The sequence below is a fragment of the Schistocerca nitens genome, chromosome 2 (genome assembly GCF_023898315.1).
Source record: "Schistocerca nitens isolate TAMUIC-IGC-003100 chromosome 2, iqSchNite1.1, whole genome shotgun sequence".
In the NCBI taxonomy this organism is placed as follows: Eukaryota; Metazoa; Arthropoda; class Insecta; order Orthoptera; family Acrididae; genus Schistocerca; species Schistocerca nitens.
This window is the reverse complement of record NC_064615.1, coordinates 1,155,026,957-1,155,042,226: the sequence shown is the minus strand read 5'-3', so window position 1 is coordinate 1,155,042,226 and position 15,270 is coordinate 1,155,026,957. Positions and strand designations below refer to the sequence as shown.

At 46.1% G+C, this 15,270-nt stretch overlaps 1 pseudogene; it reads right to left on the bottom strand.

Annotated features, from left to right (window-relative positions):
* Window positions 1–5,199: 5,199 nt before the first annotated feature.
* LOC126238332 (5S ribosomal RNA) lies at window positions 5,200–5,317 on the bottom strand (annotated as a pseudogene).
* Between the last annotated feature and the right edge of the window lie 9,953 nt (window positions 5,318–15,270).

The following is a 15,270-nucleotide window of genomic DNA, read 5'->3' as shown; positions in this document are numbered from 1 at the left end:
TGTCAGACCCACCATACTTGCTCCGGACACTGCGAGAGGGCTGTACAAGCAATGATCACACGCACGGCACAGCGGACACACCAGGAACCGCGGTGTTGGCCGTCGAATGGCGCTAGCTGCGCAGCGTTTGTGCACCGCCGCCGTCAGTGTCAGCCAGTTTGCCGTGGCATACGGAGCTCCATCGCAGTCTTTAACACTGGTAGCATGCCGCGACAGCTTGGACGTGAACCGTATGTGCAGTTGACGGACTTTGAGCGAGGGCGTATAGTGGGCATGCGGGAGGCCATACCGCCGAATTGCTCAACACGTGGGGCGTGAGGTCTCCACAGTACATCGCATCGATGTTGTCGCCAGTGGTCGGCGGAAGGTGCACGTGCCCGTCGACCTGGGGCCGGACCGCAGCGACGCACGGATGCACGCCAAGACCGTAGGATCCTACGCAGTGCCGTAGGGGACCGCACCGCCACTTCCCAGCAAATTAGGGACACTGTTGCTCCTGGGGTATCGGCGAGGACCATTCGCAACCGTCTCCATGAAGCTGGGCTACGGTCCCGCACACCGTTAGGCCGTCTTCCGCTCACGCCCCAACATCGTGCAGCCCGCCTCCAGTGGTGTCGCGACAGTCGTGAATGGAGGGACGAATGGAGGCGTGTCGTCTTCAGCGATGAGAGTCGCTTCTGCCTTGGTGCCAATGATGGTCGTATGCGTGTTTGGCGCCGTGCAGGTGAGCGCCACAGTCAGGACTGCATACGACCGAGGCACACAGGGCCAACACCCGGCGTCATGGTGTGGGGAGCGATCTCCTACACTGGCCGTACACCACTGGTGATCGTCGAGGGGACACTGAATAGTGCACGGTACATCCAAACCGTCATCGAACCCATCGTTCTACCATTCCTAGACCGGCAAGGGAACGTGCTGTTCCAACAGGACAATGCACGTCCGCATGTATCCCGTGCCACCCAACGTGCTCTAGAAGGTGTAAGTCAACTACCCTGGCCAGCAAGATCTCCGGATCTGTCCCCCATTGAGCATGTTTGGGACTGGATGAAGCGTCGTCTCACGCGGTCTGCACGTCCAGCACGAACGCTGGTCCAACTGAGGCGCCAGGTGGAAATGGCATGGCAAGCCGTTCCACAGGACTACATCCAGCATCTCTACGATCGTCTCCATGGGAGAATAGCAGCCTGCATTGCTGCGAAAGGTGGATATACACTGTACTAGTGCCGACATTGTGCATGCTCTGTTGCCTGTGTCTATGTGCCTGTGGTTCTGTCAGTGTGATCATGTGATGTATCTGACCCCAGGAATGTGTCAATAAAGTTTCCCCTTCCTGGGACAATGAATTCACGGTGTTCTTATTTCAATTTCCAGGAGTGTATATTGTGAATAGCAACGACCCTACTACACTCCCCTGCGCTACACCTGAAATCACTCTTACTTCGGAAGACTTCTCTCCAATGAAAATGACACGCTGCGTTCTGTTATCTAGGAACTCTTCAATCCAATTGTGGTGTCACCGCCAGACACCACACTTGCTAGGTGGTAGCCTTAAATCGGCCGCGGTCCATTAGTACATGTCGGACCCGCGTGTCGCCACTCTGTGATCGCAGACCGAGCGCCACCACACGGCAGGTCCAGAGAAACGGACTAGCACTCGCCCCAGTTGTACGGACGACATTGCTAGCGACTACACGTACGAAGCCTTTCTCTCAATTGCCGAGAGACAGTTAGAATAGCCTTCAGCTAAGTTTAGGGCTACGACCTAGCAAGGCGCCATTAACCATATCTGGAGAGAGTCTCACTTGTATTATCAAGAGAAATGTACCACAATGAATTAAAGTTAAGTATACGAGAAGCTCCGTTCTTTTCTTTATAGCTTTCATCATGTATCCTGTTTCAGACTTAACGCCAGTCGGCGTGTGTGTACGCGTGCCTTTAGGCTACCCGTCCCTGTGGACTGTCTGCCTTGTCAGTCCACTACACCAATCACACAATTGGTCTGATAGTCCATATGCTCTTACTTTGTTCATTAAACGACTGTGGGGAACTGTATCAAACGCTTTGCGGAAGTCAAGAAACACGGCATCTACGTGGGAACCCGAGTCTATGGCTCTATGAGTCCCGTGGACGAATAGCGCGAGCTGGCTTTCACACGACCGTCTTTTCCGAAACCCATGCTGATTCCTACAGAATAGATTTCTAGTCTCCATAAAAGTCATTATACTCGAACACAATATGTGTTCCAAAATTCTACAACTGATCTATGTTAGAGATATAGGTTTATAGTTCTGCACATCTGTTCGACGTCCTTCCTTGAAAACGTGGATGATCTGTGCCCTTTTCCAATCTTTTGGAACGCTACGCTCTTCTAGAGACCTATGGTACACCGCTGCAAGAAGGGGCTAGTTCCTTCACGTACTCTGCGTAAAATCGAACTGGTATACCATCAGGTCCAGCGGCCTTCCCTCTTTTGAGCGATTTTAATTGTTTTTCTATCCCTCTGTCATCTATTTAGATATCTACCATTTTGTCATCTGTGCGGCAATCTAGAGAAGAACTACAGTGCTGTCTTCCTCTGTGAAACAGCTTTGGAAAAAGAGATTTAGTATTTCGGCCTTTAGTCTGTCATCCTCTGTTTCAGTACCATTTTGGTCACAGAGTGTCTGGATATTTTGCTTTGATCCACCTCCCGCTTTGACATAAGACCAAAATTTCTTAGGATTTTATGCCAAGTTAGTACTTTGTCCACTGATCCTCAACACTATCTGTACTTGAGACAAAACTTTTGTGTTGAGCAGTCAAGTACTCTGAAATCTGCTTTTTGTCACTTTTGATAAACAGAAAAATCTTCCTACCTTTTTTAATATTTCTATTTACGGCTGAAATCATCGATGCAGTAACCGCTTTGTGATCGCTGATTCCCTGTTCTGCGTTAACTGTTTCAAATAGTTCGGGTCTGTTTGTCACCAGAAGGTCTAATACGTTATCGCCATGAGTCGGTTCTCTGTTTAACTGCTCAAGGTAGTTTTCAGATAATGCACTTAAAAAAATTTCACTCGATTCTTTGTCCCTGCCACCCGTTATAAACGTTTGTCTCTCCCAGTCTATATACGGCGAATTAAAATCTCCGCCCAGAACTATAACATGGTCGGGAAATCTACTCGAAATATTTTCCAAATTTTCCTTCAGGTGCTCTGCCACATCAGCTGCTGAGCCAGGGGTCCTATAGAGACATCCAATTATCATGTTTGAGCCTGCTTTAACCGTGGCCTTCACCCAAATTATTTCAAATTTCGGATCTCCGTCAATTTCCTTCAATACTATTGCACTTTTTATCGCTATAAACACGCCTCCCCCTTCACTGTCCAGCCAGTCTCTGCGGTATATATTCCAATCCGAGTTTAGAATTTCATTACTGTTTACATCTGGTTTCAGCCAGGTTTCCGTCCCTAAATTATTATGTTAAAGATTAGACATCAGGTAGAATTAGAGTTCTAACTGTCTAATCTAACATTAATTTAACCTAGCCTAAACTTCTTTTGACTATCTCGCTAACTATTTTTGCAGATAATGGTGAGAACATACGTCAGAAAAATTCAGAGGGGAACTAGCATTAGCTACTCTGAAGAGGATTTAGAAAAAGCTATCTAAAATGTTCGGAATGGCAATAGAACCACCAAGAGCAGCTACATTCCACAGTGTTCCTAGATCTACACTGAAACATCGTATTCTGGGCACTCGTAGTGAAGGATGGTGGTGGTGGTGGTGGTGGTGGTGGTGGTGGTGGTGGAGGTGCTGAATCGAAGAATTTGCTGCTAAAGAAGATGAGATTGTGAACTGATTGAATCTACAAGGGATGCTGTTTTATCTGATGTAACATTGAATTAAATCCCAAACTTCTTGTCGATATAAGCCAAAACCATTTTTGTCCATTACTTTCAAAGACCAGAGGCCTGGTGTAGACTAGTTTATAAATTTTAGAATTAGGCATCACTTGTCATTCAAGAAGCCACAAAGTATCGAACACGTAAGGCGTGAGCAAGTCAACCTATGGGTAGTACATAGCTTCTTTGATGTTTTAGAGAAAACTGTATGGGAACTGAATCTTCATGGAGGATTTTCAACTGTGATGAAACCTCGTTTTGTCGTGATCCATCGAAAATCAGAGTTGTTGGGGTCGTTGGTGCAAAAAGCAGACGCAAAACAAATATATCTGGGCGTGAAAATACATCGGTGCTCTTATGCTGTTCTGCTGCAGGTTAAAAGCTTCCACTACTTTGCGTATTCAAAGGCAAATATGTAATGGAGAATTGGATTAATGCAGATCTTGCTTCGCAAACAGTAGTTTCAGCAACTGCACGTGGATGGATGGAAACCACTTTATTCTTCAATTGGTTTCGTGATTTGTTTCTACCAAATATAGGTGAAGAAAGGCCAGTGCTGTTAATCTATGATGGTCATACTATACATATTTCAACTAAATTGATCAGACTATCCCAACAAAATCAAGTCACCATTATGAAGCTACCTCCCCATACTACACACCTATTACAGCCTCTCGATGTGGCAGTTTTTAAAAGCCTCAAGACCAAATGGGACAGTGAATTATGTAAATGGCAAAAAGGAAATCCACGCAAAAAAAATCCTTAAGCACACATTTATCTCAGTTGTCCCCGTAACAAATATTATCAATGGATTTAAGACTACTGGAATTTATGATTGGGAAGTACAGGGGGTTAACAAAGAAGTAATCCTAACATCAATATTCAAGACAACTGATCTGATGAAGTACAAAAAACATTGCCTAAATTTAAACAGGTAGCTACCATCCGACAAGAAATAGACTGCCACTGAACAGACATAGTGTCTTCAGCTTCTAAACCTATAGAGACAGCGCCACCGGGAATGGTTGCTATCGCTGCATCCACAGCTACAAACCCACCAGGAGTAGACAGTACATCCACAGGAGTATGCCGCAAAAGTTTCGAAGACCTGTTGTTGGACATACTTAAGAGCACTCCGTCTTCAGGCCACAAGTGGCCCATCGGGACCATCCGACCGCCGTGTCATCCTCATTTGAGGATGCGGATAGGAGGGGCGTGTGGTCGTTATGATGGTTTTCTTTGACCGGAGCCGCTACTATTCGGTCGAGTAGCTCCTCAGTTGGCATCACGAGGCTGAGTGCACCTCGAAAAATGGCAACAGCACATGGCGGCCCGGATGGTCACCCATCCAAGTGCCAGCCACGCCCGACAGCGCTTAACTTCGGTGATCTGACGGGAACCGGCATATCCACTGCGGCAAGGCCGTTGCCTGGACATACTTAAGAGTGAGAAAAACCCTGAAACAGGTGATAAGAATCGTAAAAGACTTCTTACCAACTGCGAGATTATTACATAAAAACAATATTTATTAAAGAAAGTAAAAGAGGAAACAGAAAAGCAGGAGGAAGCGAACAGAAAGACACTCAAACACTCTGCAAGAGAAAAGGAGAAAGAGTTGGCAAAGATCAACCTTTCTGAGCCTGCTGCCAGCAAAAAATTTAAAAGGTAGAAACATAGTATCGCCGCTGAAGAGACAAGTGAAGAAAGTGATCAATTTCCTGTGTGTGACAGTGGCGATGATTATGCTTTTGTAAGTTATTCTGACGAAGAAGTAGATGAACATGATGTGAATTCAGTAGAAGTGGGTGAATTGTGTGTTGTCAAAGTCTATGCAAAATCAGAAGTGAATTTCAGGCTGTACATAGCAAAAGTGACAGACCAGTGGCACACTGGATATGATGTCATGTTTTGCAGACGTCATTCCCAAACAATGAAGTCTATGGAAACAGAAGAAGAGGCTTACATTACATGTAGTAAGGAAGCTGTCAATGCCTCTTAGAAGCAGCTCTGCTAGATTCAAGGACATGATTAGGTTTACTGATGATTTGAGTGACCTATCGAATATTTATTAACTTTTTTTAACTACACATATGGTATAATACTTAAATATTAATACCTGTAGTTGGATTGATCTTTACCAGTAATTGTAAAATAAAAGTTGTGTTATTCGAAAATTTGAATTGATTTCATACTCAGTCACTTTGAAGGTGTTATCTTACGTTGTCGATAACTCAACTACAGGGTCACTGAAATGCCTTTTATTAATTTTCTCAGGGGTTTAGATGTTTGCCAACAGGCCCACTTACCTCAATTCAAACAACAGTTTCTATGGAACCAAGGCCCTTGTGGCCCATTTTCCCACTTTGTAGGGGTATCTAGGCCCTTATGGCTTCTTTTTCTTTTTTCCCTTTAAGTTTAAACATCAATAAAATTACATTCCTTTATAATATATTTGTAGGCTGCATGTTGTATTATAATAAAAGATATTTCAGATATTAATTTAACATATTAGTGCTTCTCAGGCTAGTACTACATTAGCCACTACGTGCTCACGTTGTAGAATCATGGCCCAGATACCCAAACTAATGTTAACAGGAACTGTGTGTCAGAGAATTTAGTGTTTTTTTTATTCTTTGAGTTACTCACGCCTGTCAGGACCTACGCTTTTAGACACTGGGATTATTACATTCTTCGTGAAGTTATATTTCGTGCCGTATCTTGACCTGTAAAGCTTATATTGTGATTGGCTTCACAACACTCTCAGTAGCTTTGTGGGAATCTCGTCTATTTCCAGTGCTTTTTTTAGTCTAAATAACTCAGTGTACTATTAATTTCTTCTGACATTACGGTATCACCCATCTCACTTTCATTCTTCCCTTGCCTACGTATTATCTTCAAATTTATTTCCTTTTCTGTGGTGTTTCTGCATATTCATTCGTCCTTCCAGCTTTCCCTTCTTTGTTGTACGAAATAATTCTGCAGACAAGAAAATTACAGAAGGCTATAGAGTAGACACAAAGAGCCGTAAGAGCATCAAGAAATCGTGGAGCAAACCAGTTCTGAGCAGTTATCTCTGCACCTCCACCTTTGGATGCCTAAACTACTTTTTCAGGCTTTGCCACTTTGTACCTCCTACAACTATCAATTTTTAGACGTCAGTATTCTGTTTTTCGGGCTCCATTTGCTACGTTTTTACGAATATATTTACTCGTTTTACTAGTTAAAAATCGAATTCTTAGATAGTACACAAGAAATCAACAGAACGTTTTTTGCTTGACTCTCTGAAGACGCAATTCTCGCCAACGCCATTGTAGCCCGCATTAGAGACGAATGCAGTAGTGCGATCTGATAGATTGCACTAAGATTCCGCGTCTCTTAGGCGGCCGCACAAAGGAAGTGAAGAGCGCTGCCGCCGCTGGGTGGAATCCGACACACACATTGTGTGCTGCTGATCTGCCCTCCATCCTATGAGCGTGGAGACAGCACGGCGACACGTCGATCCTGACTTGGCGGCTTTCCATCGCAGTGAGCTCCACGTTCAAGGTGACAGTACAGTACTTCGCGTTACGCCGTGGTACCACTCCAGCACTGTTAAGTGAATAGCTTCATCACATTTATTAGTTCATCGACTAACCGACTACGCATCTCAAGCAAGCGATAATCAGAGTTCAGTGAATCTGATACCGATGTGGAGGAAACTGCATTGTTGCTTCTTGACTAGAGTGTTTGTGCGCACGTCTTGTGAATTATTTTCAGTGCACAAATTCTGGGAAACACTGGACAGAGGTAAAATATAATCAATCGAGAGCGATTTGTTGTGTAAACTATTTGACAGAGCACCTGGAAATCGTCCAAATTCGAATCGATTACTTATGTTTATAAACAATTCACGAAACATTTTGCCAAATTCATTGAACGTCTGAGATTAGTAAAATATTTTTTGATCTCTTTCACAGACGAGGAAGGTGTAATCTTTCTGGGTGTAGGGGCAATACGAAATGCTTTCCTTCGTAGTGGAGTTAACGTGGTGTTACTCTTCTTCATATACACTGAGGTGACAGGAGCCATGGGACAGCAATATATACGTATATACTGGTGACGGTAACATGGCGCACACAAAGTATAAGAGGGCAGTGCACTGACAGGGCTGTCGTCTGTGCTCACGTGATTCGTGTGAAACTGTTTCTGACGTGATTATGGCCGCACGACGGGAACTAATAGACTCTGAACGCGGAATGGTAGTTAGGGCTAGATGCATGGGACATTCCACTTCGAAAATCGTAAGAGAATTCAGTACTGCGAGATCCTCAACGTCAGGAGTGAGTCGAGAGTCCCAAATATCAGGCATTACCTCTCACTGTGGACAAAGCAGAGGTCGACGGCCTTCACTTAACGACCGACAGCAGCAGTGTTTCCGCTATCTGTCAGTCCTAACAGACAAGCAACAGCCGCTAGGGCAGTGGGGCAAAATTTGTCGTTAACGGGCAGCGGCAGCTGACCACCCGCGCGAGTGCCTCTGCTAACAGCTCGGCACCGCCTGCGGCGCCATCCTGGGCTCGTGACCGTATCGGTTGGACCCGTGAGGACTGGAGAACAGTGCCCTTGTCAGATGATTCCCTATTTGAGGTGACGGTAGGGTTCGAGTGTGTCGCAGACCCCACGAAGCCACGGACCCGAGCTGTCAACAAAGCACTGTGCAAGCTGGTGGTGGCTCCAAAATGTCGTGGCTCGTGTTTACACGGAACGGACAGCGTTCTGGTTATGTTAGGCTACTTTGAAACCGTTTGCAGCAATTAACGTATTTCATTTTCCCACACATTGATGGAATTTTTACGGATGACAGTGCGCCATTTCACCGGGCCACAGCTGTTTGCTACTGATTTTCAGAATATGGTGGACAGTTAGCGCGAACGTTCTGGCCACCCAGATCCCCCTACACGAATCCCATCTAACATTTATGGAACGTAATCGAGAGGTTAGTTCGTGCACAAACCCAACAGCGGAAACACTTTCGCATTTACGCACGGCTACAGAGGAAGCGTGGCTCAATATTTCTACAGGGGACTTCCGACGACTTGTTGACCCCGTACCACGTAGAAGCTACTGCACTACGCTGGGCGAAAGGAGGTCCGACACGACATTAGGAGGGAGGCGTCCCACGACTTTTGTCACCTCAGTGTGTATATACAGGGTGCGGAAAATAGATTAATCCAAAGTGTAGCGCAGAAAGATAGTCTCAAACTGAGCAATTTGAGGTTAGGAACTAGGTGTCACATCTGCACGTTTCTGGCGCTATGGGAACGTAACTGAAATCCGACATACCGACGTCTTAACTCAAAATGAAATGTAATTCACAGAAAATGTATACTTAAACTAAGTGATTGTGTTAATCAATCGTCACGATGAAAAGAAGGGAGACTTCGAGGGTCACAAGTTGAGCCGTGCTCACTCCCAACTATGCGTTTTCGTGAATTTTGCTGTCTAACTGTGTTTGGTTTCCCGCACTTGTTGCGGTTACGTCGCGGTTCTTCTTCCTTCTACGTGTAGCAGCAGCGATGTGTATCGATATTTGCACCGTGTACCATCTTTGGTTTTGTGTATGTAGTTTCCGGCTAGGGGGTCTGCAGGGAGTCGGTCGGTTGCTGCGGACCGGGGAAGTGCAGTCGCCTGGGTCCTCTGGCGGCCCTCCGCAGTGTCGTCGCGATCGGACAGATCCACACGCGCTCCGAGCTTCGTGGTTCACCGACCCGGGACGTCAAAGTTGAGTAGTAGTTTCAACTACCCAAACCACGTCCATTCGTGTTGTGGTGGTTCGTTTCGGTGGTTCGCTGTAGGAGAGGTTCTCCTGTGAGCGACACCGAATGTTTCTATTGCTGAAATTTAGCTGCCATGCGGTGCACTTAACTATATTTGTTGACTACAATTTGAGTGTACCAGCGGAATTTTCTGCCTTGTGGCTATTAGTGTTCCGGTTACCTGCCCTGGCCACTAACGTAATTTCAGGCAGTGACCTTTCCTCACCTGTTGACGCTGTCCCACACAGTGCGTAGTTTTGACAGTTAACACACACTTCATGGCTTATCACGTTCGTAAGTTTTTGTGTTTTAGTTCTCATGTAATGATTGGTGGCAAGCGAGTCGTCGTGTCGGTCAGTTGCTGACTGTCTCTGGTTGGGTTCCGATGGATCGAGTGTAGTTGGGCTCAACACCTGTCTCACCTATGCGAATGAGGGCAGACCGACCTCCCTGGAGGCTTCTGAGTGCTGGTTTCTTTATTGTCCCTTTCACCGGTGTTTAAATCATAGGCTATGATAGATTATAAACAGACAATTAAAGGTTCTTGTTTCTACTGGACTTTATGTATTTCTGAACTTTGGATAATCAGTTGTCGGCCTTAAGCCGCTTACAACCTTATTCTTGAAATTACCCTTTAAGCAAAAAAACATTGCGGCCTTCTACCTTAAATTTGAACATTTTAATAAATACTACCATAATCTTTTAATTGTGGCCCTCAGCCGCATGTATTGCACCTTGCATATGTTTTTTCTATCTACTTTTGCCTTGAGGCTTTCCAGCCTAGGTGTGATACTATATGTTTTAATTATTTTATTTGCTATTTTAACTGCATTATTATTTTGTTGACTTTTAAGATTTCTTGTTTGGACGCCCTTAGCGGTGAAATAATTGCCTTTTTGGAACTCGTAGTTCTAAAGGTTTGGCTATATGCCGCTTTGGTTTAGAGTGTTATTAAATTATAATAAAATTGCAATTTTGAGTGAACCTGACCGACACCTTATTTGGCCCTTTCCACAGTCCTAATGACCTGTTCTGCCGTGCAGGTTTAGCGGGCGTCTCACAAGTGTTTCGCACTGACGTACCACACAGCACTTCTTTATGAATGAAAATGGTCACATGTCAATGTTTCAGTGTACCCTAAAAAGGACAAATCACGCAGTTTCCGTATGCAACTGGCTGCTGATCTGTGTACTCGGTGATGGCGCTCGATAGTGTCGCAGGTGGGAATCATCGAATTCACATCAGACGCGTTTGGTGGACAAGACATTAACGTTATTTCACTATCGTGCTCCTCGACCCAATGTAGCACGATTTTGTCTTCGAGAAACTGACAATTGAACTGCTGGACGATGAGACTGTCGTCAGGGAAGACATCGAGCGTGAGGGGGATGCAGATGGTTCGCAGCTGTCTGCGTGTCTTCGATTACTACCGCAGGTCCCACGGAAGCGCGGGAGAATGTGTATCGTAGCATAATCCTCCCACCAGTCTGCGTCAGTGGCGCGGTTCAAGTTTCGCGCAGTCGTCGCTCTGGATGACTGCGTTTCTGAAGACGACCATAGACGTGGTGTAGCGACAACGCGATCTATCCAACAAGGCGACACGTTTCCAGTTGTATTCGGTCGAATTTCGATGATCTCGAGTGCAATACAATCGTGATTGACGATGTCGTTGGGTCAACATTTGAATACGCAGGGTCGAGTGCTGCGGAGCCCCTCGTTCGACAATGTGCGCCGGATGGTGTGCTCAGAGGCTCGTGTGCGTCCACCGGCACTGTGCCCTCTCGCAGAGCCTCCTCAGATTGGCATCTGTGCCACTTTACAGAGTAGACAAGCCTCCACACCTCACATTCTGTGAAGAGTCGCAGACGTCCAGCCACTTCGTGCATTGTGGTAGTTTCACTGACTTCTTAACACTTTCTGTAGATACTCTCGTGAACATTCGAGATACTCGTTAATGGTTCTGCGTAATAATAATCTGCCCTTTGGTAAAGTCGCTTATCTCAGCGGATTTCTGCATTTGCGACGCATATCGTCGCTAGCGTAATCCTCCATCCGTGTGTGCTCGGCTTACATTCTTTTCTATACAGTGAACTCCGGAGACAACCAGATCTTGAGAACACGATTTGGGAAAACGGTAGAGCGACCGACAGGGTCCGTCTGTTTAGATACATCCATCAATAGAGCTGCATACTTCAGAGGCTCATTTAAAATGTTAAAAAAATAGCGTATTAAAAATAGAACCTGAAGCACAGTCTCTCCTGTACTGCACTAAATCTGAAATTACTCTGGGCATTTGCAATAACCAGGGTGACGGTTGGTTAAAATCCGGATTTCAGCCCGCACATGTCCCCCACTAAAGACTCCGGCACACACTTTGCACATCCCAAATGGCCTCGTTACCAGCGCACGCCGGTAAAGAGGCTAGCAGTAGCTGGACGAGCGACCGTACGGTATGCCGAGCCAGTGAGGAACTGATGTGCCTGACGGACGCACCGTGGAAAGCTCCCATTGGATATTAAACGGCATTTCTCCAGCCTCAGCACACAGGCTGGGTATAGGGCTGGTCCTGTAAGCACCTGTGGCCAGCCTGATCCCCTCACAGTGTACAGAAGACTTCACTGACCTGTACACTGTGCACCTGTAGTCCAGCCACGATCGCATGAAAGCCCTGTTCAGCTGGATCAGACACACACTGTCCACTCCCCGAAACCTGTGGCACTTCAAAATGTTCAGCGCCTTCTGGGACCTCGCCTTCAGGTCCTCCAGGTACGGTAGCCAGGACAGTTTGTGCGGTTTTTGGGCCTCATTTTTGACTCCAGAGTCTTTAAAAGGAAAAATGGCGTTCCACATAAGCAATTCACGTAAATTAAGAATACAAAGAAGGATTAAAATGAAGACATTCCCACTTCTCTGCAAAAATGTAAAACCAGTCTTTGGAGCCCACTCTACCAGTCCTTTTACTGTAAGTCGCAACTGAGGAGTTGTTGCTGCAGCACTGGAGGAGGAACAGAAAACCACAAAATCGTCCACTAATAAGGAACGCTGTATGGGACTTGTTACCGTACACATGGTACCGTTCGTGGCTACGGCAAAGAAAGCAACACACAAAAAACCGCCTCGAGGGTCACTATTCTGCTGCTTGAAACTATCCGACAGCACGTCACCTACTTGATACTGCTTCGATAAGAAGGAGCGAATGAAGAAGCATAGATTGTCACAAAGCCCCACTGGTGGACCCGCCCTAGAATACTACGATGCGAAGTAGTGACGTACACATTCCTGGTGTTAAGGAATATACCTATGCAGCGTTGTTTACGTAGGAAAGCCTGCTGAATAACCACCTCTAGCCGGACTTTCCTACACAGCTGATTAAGGCGATTCTCTGATAACGGCAAGGGCAATTTCAGTCCGTTCCTGGTTTGAGAAACATCAAAACTGTCTCCCTCCAAGAGTTGCTTGTCTGCCATATTAAATCAAAACATTGTAGGAGGAGTTCTTTTGACACTGACACCAATTTCCGCAGCTTGCTGTATCTGATTTAATTGCGACTGGACCCAGTATTGTGAGCCACAGACAGTGCTGAACCCAGCTCCCACATGCAGAATGGGCAGTTGCAGGACTCTGAAATCCAACTCACTCCTTACCATGGAGGCACGGTACCGACAGACTGTTGGATCCTGGCTACCAGTGGCAACAGTCGGCCCAAAATGCTCTGCCACTATCTGTTCTGTGTCTGCAGGTGATTAAATAATACTGCCGGCTGGAGTGGCTGTGCGGTTCTAGCCGCTACAGTCTGGAGCCGAGCGACCGCTATGGTCGCAGGTTCGAATTGCGCCTCGGGCATGGACGTGTGTGATGTCCTTAGGTTAGTTAGGTTTAATTAGTTCTAAGTTCTAGGCGATTGATGACCTCAGAAGTTAACTCGCATAGTGCAAAGAGCCATTTGATTTAAATAATACTGTTTTAGGTAACTGACTGCCTTACCAGAAATCCTCCTCACGTCTTTCCATGCTTTAGTAAAACAAGTGGAATAGTTGGTGATGCATCAACCCTCGCTAATCGAGGGGTTGCGAGGTTTTCCGCCGTTCGGCGGCTCTTAAAATATTGGGGCTGAATATTTGACCCAAATGACTGAGTGGCATTCTTCAGTCCAAGAAGCGACACATGTCCACCTAGAATTACGAGAGGGCTTTGAGATGGAGAGGTCGGCGGTACGGTGGATTACTACTTCTATGTGGCCCACGTCTCCTGGATACTGTACGGCAATCGAACCTGACCAGCTGGCTTAACAACATCCACTTGGCTCTGCTGATCATTGTGGCTGCAAGCTCTCAGGAAGAGTTCCACCCAGTGGTTACTGCAATGAAGGTCATCAGTTATTTCCCACTGAAAGAGTCCACAAGGGCTGAAGAGCAGAGAGATCGATGGCTCAGAATTATCCAATAGCAGCATAGAAATGAGAGAGAGTTTCTGTGTTAAAAATGCACAGCTCATGAGACGTCATGAGGGTCTCAAAACGCTATGCTGAGGGCAAGTAGAAGTCGAATCCACAATGTGTGATGGGTACTGAAGTCTTCCAGTAGAAGAAATGGTCAGGGGAGCGTTCTACAAGACATTTTAGAGCCTCAGAGTCAATAACAACTTGCAAAGCTAAATATAGCGAGCAATCAACGATCCTCTGACATATATGAACCTTAAATGCAACCACTTGCATGTCATTAGCTCGGGTGAGAGCAGAAGAGAGGTGTGCATTACTGACAAAGAAAGCAATCCCTCCCTTGGTCCTTCCCCAGTCAAGTCATCTTTGTTGTCTCTTTCCTATGGAGCTATACACTCCACCACAGACTCTTTAAAATGCGTTTCCTGCAGACACACGCACTGGGGGCGTTCCTGTGCTAGCATTTTCGGTTGCTCCACAAGTTTTCAGAATACAATGTTCCACTGCAGGACAGGAGCCATCTATCACGGGGACAGAACTTTCATTCTGACTTTCTGCTGGGGAGGGGAGCTCGCAGTGGGTGGAAGCTCAGTCTTGGGGCGAGTTACTTGCCGTACGATATCAAGGTCCATAGGTCCATTGCCTCTAAAACAATGAGAGAGAGAGAGAGAGAGAGAGAGAGAGACGTCAGAATGGATGATGTCCAATCATTGGACTGCTTACTTCCCGACTCCGACAGTGGTGGACTATTTGCCTTCAGCTTTTTGCCCTGGGTACGCTTCGGAGCCACAACTGTGGCTATGTTAGTGGTAGCAGTGGATGGTGCACAACACAATCTTTGGTGGGTCAGGGAGCACTGCAACATTGACAACCATAGCCTTTTCTAAACTGCTGGGGGGGAGATCAATGCGTCGAAATAGCAGCTGCAGCCCAAGTGCATTGACAAACACAGGTACTAGTGATGGCACTAGCAATCTTCATTTGTGTAGTGCTTCCTGCACCGGCTGTTTAAAACCATGCTGTCCCCGATATAGTGTACAGCGCGAGTAAGCTTGCTCTAGTTGGAAGGAAAAACAAGAAAGTGAGCCCCAAGGGTCCATACTAGGCCCATTACTATTTCAATGTTATGTAAATTACATACCAGGTGAAG